Here is a 13,958-nt window from a genome sequence, read left to right as displayed (position 1 = left end):
CGACTCTAACATCACCTTCCAATCTGCTCAAATGGAATGAGTTGGGTCCAGCAATGCTTCGAATGATGTATGGTCCCAGCCACAAACTGTCAAATTTGTTATGTTTTCCTGGTTTTTCATTCTTTCGATCCCACAACAAGACCATATCTCCAACCTGCAAAGATCTAGGACGAGATTTTTTGTCAAAGCTTTTCTTGATGTTAGATTGATTCTTATACATATTATCAAAAGCCTTCCTACGAGTTTCATCCAACTCTACAAGCTGATCAATTCTATTCTGGACAACAGTTTTATCGTTAGTAAAGTGTTGAAGGAGTTGGTAAGCTGGCAATTTAAGGTGCACTGGCAAAGTTGCATCCAGGCCATAGACTAATTCAAAGGGACTTTTACCAGTAGCTTTCTTTTTTGTTATCCTATCTGCCCACAAAGCATACTTGATTTTACTGTCCCAAGATCGCTTGTTATCTCCCACTATTTTCTTGATAATGGTTATAAGATTTTTATTACTTGATTCAGCTAGGCCATTACCCTGAGGATAATAGTTAGATGAATGAGATAACACAATGTCGTACTTAAAACAGAATGATGAAAGTTCCATAGAACTGAAAGCCTTAGCATTGTCAGTAGTGATCTTGGCAGGGACACCAAATCTAGTAATTATTTGATTTTCAAGAAAGTCCATAATAACCTTTTCAGTGGCATTCTTAGCTGGAATGGCTTCTACCCATTTTGTAAAATAATCAGTAGCAGTCAAAATCCATGAGTAGCCATTGCTAGAATTTTCATGGAATTTCCCTATGAAATCCAGACCCCAATGCTGAAAAGGAGCCTCAACAACCACAGGTTGAAGGGGCAGGGCAGCTAGCTTCTATTTCCCAATGAATAGTTGACAGGATTGGCAACATCTAACAAATTTGTGCACATTAGTAAAAATAGAAGGCTAGTAATATCCAACTTTAAGGATTTTGTGGGCAGTAGTTCTAGCCGCATAATGCCCTCAACAAATTCCAGAGTGAAACTTAGAAATAAACTTTTTAGACTCAACTTCGTCAACACATCTAAGTATAATGCCCTCTGGATTTCACCACCCAAGGCCATCCTTCATGAGGCAATACTTAGAAGCCTTTAATCTAAGAGCCCTTCTTTTATGAGCAACTAAATGGCTAGGACATGTAAGATTCAATAGGTAATATATAATATCCTTGTACCATTCATGCTCTCCTAACCTTTGCAGCTCAGGTGAAGATGAATCGTTAAGACAAATCAAACCAAGAGCTTTCTCGTTATTTTCAGTTAACATCTCAGCTAAACCTTGACCCTTGACCAACTTGGTGGGTTTAATTTCCAAATCATATTCTTGAATTTTCATTACCCACCTAGCACGGGTTCCTAAGCAATCAGTTTGAGTTAATATATCTTTGACAACGGAATGTGGGATGTAAGCTATGACTTTGGAATATCCCACATATGTCCTGAAATGCTTAAGAGATTTAACTAAGGCATAAGCTTGCTTTTCCATGGTAGTGTAATTGAACTCAGAATTCTGAAGCGCTCTACTCATGAAAGCAATAGGTTGTTCTTGCCCATCCTTATTTTTCTGAAGTAAGACACCAGCAATGGTATCCTCAAAAGCAAAAGAGAAAATCATGAAATCCTTGGAATAATCGGGACTGATTAAAACATGAGCTTAGAAAAGCCTTTCTACTGTCTTCTTTCCACAGAAAATTTGCGTCTTTTTTCAAAAGACTTTGAATAGGCTTTGCTAATTCTGCGTAATTTGGAATAAATCTTCTAAGGAAATTTATTTTTCCTAGGAAGGACTGGAGGGATTTTAGATTATGGGGCAGAGGAATCTTTTGAATTGCCTCAACCCTTTCAGGATCAATCTTGATCCCATCCTTTGAAATTATGTGACCAAGTAACTTCCCTTCAGTTACCCCAAAGATAGATTTAGCAGGATTTAAAGAAATGCCAAATTCCCTACATTTGTCAAAAACTTGCCTAAGATGACTTATATGATCAATACAATTCTTAGAAAAAACAGTAAGGTCATCTTGATATATTTCAATGAATTTTCCAATTAAACCTTTAAAAGCATAGTCCATGGCCCTTTGGAAAGTAGCCCCAACATTTGTTAAACTGAAAGGCATTCTTATGTATTCAAATGTTCCCCATGGTGTGGTGAAAGTCGTTTTATGTCGATCCTCCCTTTTTACCCAAACTTGATTATACCCAGAAAAACCATCTAACAATGACATCATCCCGGATCCCGTCACTCTTTGCAACATGGTCTCCATATTAGGCAAAGGGTAATTATCCTTTTTACAAGCTAAATTAAGGTTTCTGAAATCAACACAATCTGATTGTACCGTTCTTTTTCCTAACGATCACCAAATTTGAGCACCATGTAGAATGCCTAGTTTGAGCAATAATGCCAGCAACCAACATCTTTGTGAGCTCCTTTTGGACTAAGGGGGCCAATTTAGGATTTATTTGTCTAAGTTTCTGACGAAATGGCTTAGCATTTTCATCCTTTAAGGGAATGGTATGTTCCATAACATCTTCCCTATAGCCCTTTAATTCATCGTAAGAAAAAGCTAAAACATCCCTATACTTATGAAGTAAATTTATTAATTTCTTTCTTTCATCTTCATTAGTACCTTTACCAATTTTAATAATTCTAGGATCTTTAGATGTACCAATGTTTACTTCAACAAAGGACCTACTTTGTGGTCATTCGTTGGACATTAATAAAATTATCTTATCTTATCTTATCTATCTAGGATCAATTTTATTTTCCTCTTTCCTTTTAACAACATCATGTCGATCAAAGTGTTGCTCAAGAGCAACGACATTCCGAGGAGTAGGATTTAAAATATCTTCATCGATATCAGGTCCATCCTCCTTATAATTTACTTGAAAACCCTGAAACTCATCCAAATTGTCTAAGAAGCGAATAATCTGTCTTTCATCATCAAAGACCTGCCAATGCTCAGAATTATCTGGGACAGAAGGTCTAAAAACAATTTCCATCTTAATTTTATCTTCAATTAAATTATCAGATAATTGCATGGTGGAAGCAGCAACAACTAACTCATCGGCCAAACTATTTTGCTCCCTTGGGATAGCTTCAAGGTTAATGGCATCAAAATACTCCATGGTATCCCACACAACATTCCTATAATTTTTTAATCTCTGATTTTTACATGTGAATTTATTTTTAATTTGCATGATAACTAAATCTGAATCACCCTTGATACTTATCAATTTAACTTTTAAAGCTTTTTCCAATTCAATACCCAACAACAAGGCTTCATATTCAGCCACATTGTTGGTCGCTTCAAATTCTAACCGATAGGCAAATTTGAAAATATGACCAAGGGAGATTTTAAAACAATCCCCGCACCTTTACCATGCCTAGATGCTGCACCATCAAAGTATAAATACCAAACCTTATCTTTTAAATTACCCACTTTTTCTTCAACCTTGGCCTCCAAGGGAATGATAGAATTAGATAGGATAGCATGATTCCCTAGGCTAGGTTGTTCACTTATGATTTCATTGTGGGGACTTTTAGGATCTTCCACATGGAATCTCCTTTCAGGCTCTCTGTTTAACTTAAGATATCTTTGACCATTAGGGGAAGGAATCATAGCATATGACCAGTTCATTTGTATGCTTCCTCCTAAATCAAAGGCCCATTTCCTAGACAACAACATACCCCAAGCATCAGGCACATCAACCACAACAATGTCCATAACAATCATGATATCAGGGTAGACAGACAGATGGAATTGTAGGTCCTTAATCAACCCATGAACTTCAATTTTCTTCGAATCCATGGCACATATGTTATAGTATGGCCTAGATATCCTTAAGTTAAGTTGTTCCATGACTCTCTTAGTCATCACACAAGCGAAAGCATCAAAGTCAAGCATGCAGTTATATAAGCAATAATTGTTCACAAGCAAAGTAATGAAGAACAAAGAGTGTTCTTTATTATCAGAATCCATACTCTGCAAGTATATGGGAGCATCCTAATAGAAAGCCTCAGGAGGTTCCTCTTGAGTAGCATTTACCTGGGTGCTACTAATAGCATTCAATAACTTAGTCCTTTGGGAGGGGATCTTTACTATTTCGGTGACAGGGACCAAAAATTTAGAGTTATTAAACCAACCTTCTAAATCAATATTCATTCCAGAAGCTGATCCAAAATTAAGACTTCGAGAGTTAACTGGGTTATCATTTTGATTTCTCCTCTGATAAGTTTACCCCTTGTCCTTAGTGATTTCAAGGACTCACTTAGGTGGAGGTTTCTCACCAAAGAGCTTAATTAAAACATCAGTTTCCTGATCAAAATTATTGATACTATATGAAGATGTGAAAGGTCTGATAGATTGACTATTTTGCTTGACCTCTTCCCAATTTTTCTACGACAAGTGATATTCTTTACCAGCCACATTTATCTGGTTGCTTGTCCCAAGCATCTGATGATGCATGATTCTCTTGATAGTAGGAAAAGTGGCTTCTTCATGAAGCTCATCACAGGCTCTACAACAAGGCGGGGTCTCCTCCACAAGATTATTCGTCTCAAGAGGGTGAGGAGGCTGTTTTGCTCACTAGACTAACCTTTCTTCTGCCAATTATTTTGATTATTATTATTATTATTATTATTATTCTGACCCCTAGGTTGATGCATTTGGGCCCGTTCCATTTGAATCAACCTAGACTGTAATGCAATTATCTCCTTAGCATGATAAACGATCATCCTAGCTTGATTTAACTCCATATTTTCTAACTTCTAAAGCAATTTTTGCGTAGATTCTTCTTCAGATTCCTTTTCTTTTCCTTTAGGTTCTTTTAATTTAACAACAGATCTATCAAACCCAGGAACTTCATATTTTCCAGAAGCCTTCTTATCTTTTTCAAGCTCTTCAGCTGTGATTTGACAAGCCTTGTAATCACCAGGCTTGGACCTTCTCAGTTCATAAGAAATGTCAGGATTGAAAGCATCGAGATAGTGTTCAAGAAGCATTTTCTCAGTTGGTTTGTAATCAGTAGATATTTCTTTAAGCATACCATTAAACCTTCTATTAAATTCTTCACACATCTCATTTTCTTTCTTTTTAATGACGCTAATGGCTTTTGCTAGAAATCGATCTTCTTTCTTATCACCAAATTTCTCTTTAAAAGCATTAAGGAGGGAATCATATGAATCAATGCTATGATTAGGCCTATCCCTAAACCAATCCATAGCATCCTACTCAAGGGTCAAGACGAAGCATTTCATTTGCACATCCTCATAATTTTGAGCCAGAGCGAATTTAGCCCACCAAGTCGAAAAAGCATATAAATGATTTTTAACAGTGATTGCATTATTTCCTTGGAAAGCGGGTAGCTTGTCTAGACTAGCATTAGGAAGGTTACGAGGATAACCTTGGATGTTAGCAAAGTTAAGAGGTTGATAGATATCCATGATGTCTGGAACGGGAGGATTCAAGAAGAGTGAATGGATGTCACAAAGAGCTTCCTGGCCGAGATTGTCAAGGAGCGTACGAGAAGAGAGCTTGTGTAATCTAGCTCTAAGAGCCCTTTCAGGATCCGAAGCAAGATTAACCAAGCTACTTGGGTTCCTCCTAGTACACGCCCTTGTAGAAGATGAAGGAAGTGGAGTCGCCACCCGGACAGAAATCTAACTTAGACACAGAAGACGATATGAGATGAATATGAAATGAAGGTAGATGAGAGGACCAAGGACAGAAAACTCTATCCCCGGCAACGACGCCAAAAAATGTTGTCGCACAAAGTTTCTAGGCATCGCGACAACGCTCAGAGTAAGGGTTGTCACTTTCATCCTTACTCTGTTTAGACTCTCTCCTAGACAAATCAAGGGGGGTAGTCCCTAAGGTGAATGGATGAGGATAGCCTGTGGAACATAGGCTCTAGGAGATTTTAAGGATGAACAACTTGATGAATTTAAAGCAAGTCTCGGTCAATTAAGATAGATAGATTAAAATAAGACACAATCACAAGATATAAATGACTATAGACCAGTGCCTTTAATATTTAAATTAACCATAGACTAAATAAAACAAGTTATCCAGAGAAAACTTATAGATGTGGCAAAGCGACAATCATGAACAATTAGTTGTAAAATGCTCAAAATTTTAGCATACAGGATAATCTAGCAAAATAATATTTCTCCAATAGTCAATATGATTTAAAACATTTATCGCACCTTGACCATAGAAAAATCATGAAAATTTTAGATTTTGCACTTAACACTAGAAACACCAAGGAATTTTGAGTTAGCATTTTAAGTATTCCTTAGGCAATAACTTTAATGGTAAATGAAGCAGTCAAAATCTTTTAATGTGACAAAAGTAAAACAAATCAAAGGGTTAAAAAATAATTTTTTAATGGGACATAGGCCACATTAAAAAAAAAATAATGTTAAAGCGTAAATCCTTTAATTTACTTCATTTCATTCTAAATTCTAAAGTCATAAAAAAAAAAAAAAAAAAAAAAAAAATTTAGTTTTTTATTTTTTTAGATTTTTTTATATTTTTTGAATATATAAAAAAAAAAAAAAAAAATTAAAATCAAAATCGTAAATTGAAAATAAAAAAGTGAAATAAAATCAAATCAAAGTATTAACCATAAAAGCCAAAGCAAAAATCAAAATAAAAAATTTGAATCTAACTTAAGGTAAGAAATGAAAATGAAAAAAGAAAAGGCGAATGTATTAAAATCTAAACTAACCCTAATCATGAACACAATAAAACAAAAAAAATAAACAAATGAAACAAAAATAAAAATCGAATGAAAATAAAAAAAAATCAAAATGTCTAAAGTCTAAACCTAACACACGCACAAAAGAAAAGAATGTATTTCATTTTGCAAGTTACGGCAGTGAGAAACTTGACGGCGAGGAAGATGAAGCTCGAAGGTTTGGACGGAGGTCTGAGGATGGTGCAGCGAGAGGAGGTGGAATGTGAAGGACGGGGAATGCGGGTTGTAGGTTTGAAGGTAATGAAGACAGGGAGAATGGAGCAGCGGCAAAGGACGCGGGCAGAAATGGAGATGGAGGGTTACACAACAAAGGAAGATTAGAGGAATGTGTATGCTACACGGATCTGCAGGTTCGCGTGGAGGAGAGAGGAGCTAGCACGATGGAAAGGACGGGACGTAGAGACTAGAGCTCGAAGGAGCTTGATGCAGATGATTTGGTGAGGAAATCACAGGGAAAAGGGAGATTAGGACAAAAACGTTGAAGCTTCGCAGGAGCTCGTGGCTGGAGATGGGTAGACGGACCACGATTTGGCAGCAGTTAAGGAGGATTCTTAGGGAGCTGCGAACAGATAGCTGGCAGCGAGGAGAGAAAATGCAGGCAGACAAGGGTAAAAGGAAACCCGAAATTTTTCAGAAAGGAAAACCCCAAACGCAGACAGTAAAAAATTTCGAAATTTTCTGTTTAGAAAACCCCATGCAACAAAGAAACTATAGCCCAAAACTCGAGATAAACCCGGAAAAAACGAATTTCACACCAATTATTTTTATGCTTCAGATTTATTAGAGAAACCTCTGTAAAATATTTCCAGATTTAAAAAATATAGAACCCTTAAACTGCAAAAATAATGCTCCTGCAAAAAATGATTTTGAGGCCAGATCTTACCCTCAAGGGCCTAGATCTGGCTTCAAATCAAACTTTACCTTCAGATTTGCAACATGTACATGAAAACAAAAACACCCAGAATCCAGATATACAAAAAATAAATAAAATCCAAGAAACCCAAGTCAGATAACCCAAAAACTTTACAGATCTATGCACAGGAATGGCAGATCTATTAGATTTGAGGAGTGTGAGTCCAACTCGGCTCCCAGATCTGATAATCTAAGGTTCTCAAAAGCTAGATTTATGAATTTCACACATAAAAATTAAAAAAAACTTAAATTTTAAAAGAGGTGCTTAGCTTGAAACCCTTCATGCATCACCAATAAAAATCTTATGATAAGCTTGGGATTAAATTTAACTGGGCTCTTCAAAAAACACGGATCGGGAGTTGGCTGGTCGAACTGAAAACTTCCTCGAACACTCGATGATCTAAAATCAAGATTTTCTTGCAAAACTCAATCCAGCCATCAAAATAGAGCGAGAAAATGATAATAAAATTCAGATAAATAGAGATAACTTCTATTACATTCTAAATTTAAATTATCACTTAAACCCCAGTGACTGAGCAAGATACATGTACTCAAATCACTCTTTCAAAAGCTATCATCAATGGCTAAATTTTTTTTTTATGCATGAAAAAGACACATCTTACAGTATTTCCATGAAGAGTAACACCGGTGAAAATTAACCCCAAAGTCTTCCTTTATTATTTAGAAAAAAGATTACACGAGCTTTTCGCTTAGCACACAACTCAAAGATCGGATGGATCAACTGACAAATGACCTCTTATTTAAAGATAAATCTTCCAACGGCTAGTTCGAGTGATCCTCGTCAAAGCAATCTCGACCATTGATGAGGATTAAAATTTCTTTTAATCTCATCCGTCGAAATATTAAATTCCCGAGGAAATTCAAATTTTTCAATTAAATTCATTTTAATTTACTCAAAAATAAAAATTTTGAGTTAATTTCATCAAAAATTTGACTTTGACTTAATCTCCAGGGACCAAAGGCTTAAAATTTAGCAAAATAATTAATTTACCTTAGTCTCGGGACCTTTTAAAATTTGATTTTTAAGGACCCACAAATTTTGCCTTTGGAGAATTTAAATTTACTTAGGACCTAGAATTAATTAAATTTCTGGCTTAGGATTTTAATTAATTTTGGCGAGAAAATTTAATTAATTAAACTATGAGGGGATAAATTATTTTTTCTAACCTTCAAGACACTTTACATCATAATTTTCATATTTTTTACATCATAAAGGGGAAAGCCAATCTGTAATAGACCCTCATAGACTACCCATTTCTGCGACACAAATATAATCCAACAGACCAAACAATTTGTAATAAAATAACCTAACCAAATAGTTAGGATTATTCCCAAATCACTTTTACATAGACTCGATCTATAACACTAGGACTCGCCTAAGATCCCAGTGACAAAATACATTCCAGCTTTGGGGTGAGACTGAAGGAAAACTCTGCCGACCATTCAAGAATGGATCGGTGAGACAAAAAACCTCCCAGAATGTTGATCGTCACCAGAAAAGTAGGTTTACCTAGGCCATTACATACATGACATGGTTTTTTTGAGATTATTTATATCATATATATGCAAAATGGGTTTATATTATAACATGATGATCAGGCTGATGACGATAGTTGGACGACATGGACACATCGATCAGGCGCTATCCCTTTTGCGAAAAAAGGGGGTGTACTGCTCTGGGTCATTGACACGTAGTGGTCAACAGGTAGCATACAGGGATTAAAGACGAGGCTAAAATGGATTCCAACAGTTATCTGTATGTCACAACAATAATCAATAGTATTTGGAAGTTGTGGAATTCCAATTTGGCTATGGGATCCATGGATTCGTCTAGTTGTTAGATTGCATCACTTCTTGAGGGACAAAGTTGTGAAAGTGATTGGTCCACTTCCTTCTTAGATTATTAGGAGAAGGATTGTTGATATTTGCTCTATATGGCGAGAAAGGTTTTACCTTCTGTTAATCAGGATCAAGTCTAGCCATGGACTGGTAGACTTTGACTTCGCTGAGATGCCTTGGCAAGATATGTTTCATGGTTGTGGGTTCAACACTTAGATACTTTGGCATGGGTTCCAAGAGAGGAGAACCAAGTATGAGCACGATGGGTAGGCAGTTAGGACGAGAGTGGTTTAGTGTTAGCATGGTGACTTCTTTTTGAGATTAGGGTGGGACCTTGGAATTACAAGGCTTGGCAGATCAACAATTGATAGGGATGGATGGATATTTACTGGGGAAAGTCACTTAGATTTTCCATTGGGCTTCTGTGTTGACGGGATCATTTCACTTGTCAGTGATGTAGGCGACCTATATATCGAGACTCCTCCCATTGGTGAAAACCCATAAAAAGGAAGGGGTAGTGGTTGTGGTGATAGTGGTCCATTACCTCATTTTTGTCACTTGGTCTAGTGCTTGCCTTGTAGGGTTCCCCTCTACAAGGCATGTTAGATTTTGCAGCAACATTTTTGGCGTTGTTGCGGGGGAGGAAGCAAGTCTACCTGCCTGTAATCTAAAGATTAAGCTTCATTCCTTGAGGGGACCAAATCTCAAACAATAAGGTAGATCCTCTTCTGGGGACTCCATAGGAAGAATGGAGACCTAGTTCTTTATTGAGTTTTAAATTTTCAATGGTTGTCAGGTGAAGCAAGCATCTCTTGAGGCATTTTAAATTCACCTTGGCGACTCCCCATTCAATTATTATGCAAGACTCAAGGTAATGGCTCCTTGGGAATCTGCATGGGATGTTCCCTTCTTTGGATGTCAAGGACATTCTTGGATATCCAAATTGTTGGGATACATATTCTATGATGAATGTTCCAAAATTCGATGGTGACCCTTCTTCAATTGTGAGTCATATTGCAAAATTTATCAAGTATACTTTAGAGATCAACATGGTTCATGAGGATCCTCTCATGAGCTTTTTCATTAACTCCTTAGGGGATGATAAAAGAGATTTGGCTTAGGCATTCTTGTATACCTAAAAGCATCTCTTCCATTAAGGTGTTCATTGAAGAATTTCTTAAGGATTGGGGATTGATGTGTCATCTTGAAGTTGTTCTTTAAGATTTGACCATAGCTCTCCAGGAAGAGCACCTCTTCAATTATGTTGAGGAAGTTGAAGAAGATCATTACCATCCTAGAGAAGAATACCATAAGGAAGAATCTTTTCTAGATCATCAAGATGAACACATTAAAAGTGATCTTGAAGATGGTCTTGAAAAGGAGCATAGTGGGGATCATAATGAAGATGGTTCTTTGGCAAGAAAAGTTGGGGCAAGCTCCACCCTTTTCATGGATGTTAACTTTGATGATGTACTTGTTGAAAATATTGATAAGGGCGATCCCATTAGTTCCCTAGAGGTTGACATTTTTGATTTCCTGCATATAGAAGAAGGGAAGTGTGATATGAGTAACGTTCATTTTGACAGTGATTTCATATATGATGTTGATGTGAACAAGGACCTTGTCTTGCGCTATACTCCATATGATCAGGAAGATATGATCATTGATATATTTGAGCCCTCCTTATATCATGTCGTTGTTGTTCCTTAGTCATATTCATTCACATAAATCTTGAACATGATAAACTGACATTGGTTGACCCTTTTGAATGTGATTGTTGTGACAAGCGGCCTAGTTGTTAAGATCTTTCGTGTCAACCATCTCCCTCATCATATCACTACCAACATGTTCCTTAGGATATCAATGACAGTTATATGCCTAAGGTGGCACTTCAACGTAAATTCCCTGAGCTTGATCATCGATTACTCCATCTTTAGGCTGCAAGAGAGGATCCAATGGTGTAGGTATATTTCCTCTTTTCCCTCTTTATCTATAGCTCCTTTTCATGATGCATGTTCATCTTCTTTTCCCACCTCCCAACCTTGTGATTCAACATGTAAATTGTGAAAATTTCTGAATCTATACAAACAGAAATCCTACTGTAGTCACTGGCTTATCATCTCCTACTTGTTATTTCATTCAACAAGTTATTTAATTATAAACAATGATGAAAAACACTACTGCAGACCACACGGACATACAAATCATAAATTGAAACAATAGATGAGACAAACACACAAGGGACACCATTATTTTTGGACAACACGTCCCCGGAAAAACCCAATGTGGGAAAACTGGTGCAGCAGATAGAGGGTTTGAACTTTGTATTATTAAGCAAGCAGAATCTGAGTACAACAGGTTGCCTCTCACACCGGCTAACCTTTGAGATAAATCACAGCAGCAAGAAATACATACGATGGTTTACCTTGTTCTCTAAGTCACAATTGATCCACTAAGTGGCCTGACTCCGGCGAACACTGTGAAATCCCAACGCAATCACTGCTTGGGCCAGCATCTTGCCTCTAGGAGATTGCGTCACCCCTTTTGGTGGATCGATTTCCTGGAGGAAGACTGTTGTTCAGCCCTCCTGGCTCAGAACCTCGCTTCTCCGGCAAAATCTCAGACTTCTGACGAATACTTTGCACTGCTACTGCAAGAGACCCTCCTGGCCTGCGTCAGCACTGTGTGAGCCCCTTATTGGGCTGCTTAGGCCTCTACATTGCCTCTCTAATGCTATTGTTGCCTCTCTGCCACATACTCTTTGGTTCGGAACTCCTTTCCGATCCAAATCTCTGCTTCTACCCCTCACTGAAACTCAGATCACTTGTTCGATTTTCTTAGCAAACCATGTCCCAGAAAAATCGAACTGAGTGATCGCTTGGTGTATTTCCAACTGACCCTCAAGCCTCTTCTTATACTTTTCCTTTTTAATGAATCAACGGTCGAGATTAAGTCACTAATCAACTACTAAGATTAAAACAGACTTGATCCTCGTCTCTTAGAAGCTTCTCACCCATATTTTTATTAATACCCATTAATATTTTTATTTTCCTAAGTTTAGACTTAGGAACACCATTAAAAATATTAATTATTTTAATAACTCACAATCTGGGTGGAATTTCTCCAAACGATTTCTGGGTCTTGGAGATCTCATGTATTCTAGCCCCTCCACAAAGTTTTGGAGCTAGAGCACATCCGATGCTACCCAAAATCAACACTCCCTCTTAGCGAGGAATGTGCTCTAGCATTACTTCCCAATAGAAGCATCACATTGATCCACTGCATCGGTCCTCTGTGATGCTGATGCTTGGCCTACTATCCTTCATCCATTGCACTGCTGCATCTTGTACTGCTACCCATGACAAAGTCACTGTCATTGCTGCATCTATACTGCAACTCCCTCTCAATATGCTGCATCACGCTGCCCATAGCACTGCCACTGCTAACTGTTGCACTGCAACTCAGTTGTTGAGAAGTAAGTAACTGAAAAGCCACCCAAAAGCTGACATGTTGGTCAGTCTGGATACCCCGTGATGCTGAACCTACCTCTACTGCTAATCTATTCTGACCCTCTGTTGCTACTGCATTGCTGCAATCTACTCTATGCCTCTCGCACTGCTGCAACCTCCACTGTGCTGCTTCAGACTTTGACACTCTAGCTCTGCCACTATTTTCTCCATCATCCCTCACATCAACTGACTCCCGTCATTCTGCTACTGTCATTAAGGGCTCCCGTAGTTGTATGTGATCCAAGAGTCTGGGCACCTCAAGGATCCTGCCTCCATCATGTAGTCCCCTCGACTACAACTCCATGTCGCCCCACCTCTTCTCCAGAGGCGCATGAGCACTCATGGCACAATTGTCATCCTTTCCTTCCCTGTCAGCATTCACTGGAGCAACCTTCGAGTTAGAAGCCTCCTCCTTGCCCTTCTTCTGAGGGCACTGAGTGGTGAAATGTCCAAGTTCCCCACACTTGAAGCATCTGACCTTGGAAATATCCTTCTTCTTTCTCTTTTGTTGCCCTTGTTGTCCCGATGATGCGAGAGCTGCATCCTCCTCCTCCTCCTTCTTGACCCGCGCTCCTTTATCGCTACCCCCTGACTTGGTCCACCTCCTGATCTCTTCTTGTCGAAGAGCTGCCCACATCTCCTCCCAACTGGAGAGAGTCACTTTGCCCAAGATACTTTGGACAAATGTCTCCCAGTCCTCGGTGACTGCATTTAGGGCAGTCCTGACCATGAACTCAAGATCTGGTGTAGGCCCCACGGAAGTCAACTGGTCTCTAATCCCTTGCAACCTAAGGAGGAAGCGATCGATTTGAGACAAACTAGCCTTGCTTCTAGTGCATTCTTTTTCATTGTATTTATTCATCACCAAAGTGTCCTATGAGTTAG

Source organism: Pinus tabuliformis, chromosome J (assembly GCF_031772625.1).
Source record: "Pinus tabuliformis cultivar Carrire ecotype Pingquan chromosome J, CPIR1, whole genome shotgun sequence".
NCBI lineage: Eukaryota > Viridiplantae > Streptophyta > Pinopsida > Pinales > Pinaceae > Pinus > Pinus tabuliformis.
The sequence above is the reverse complement of the archived record's forward strand: the minus strand, read 5'-3'. Positions refer to the sequence as shown.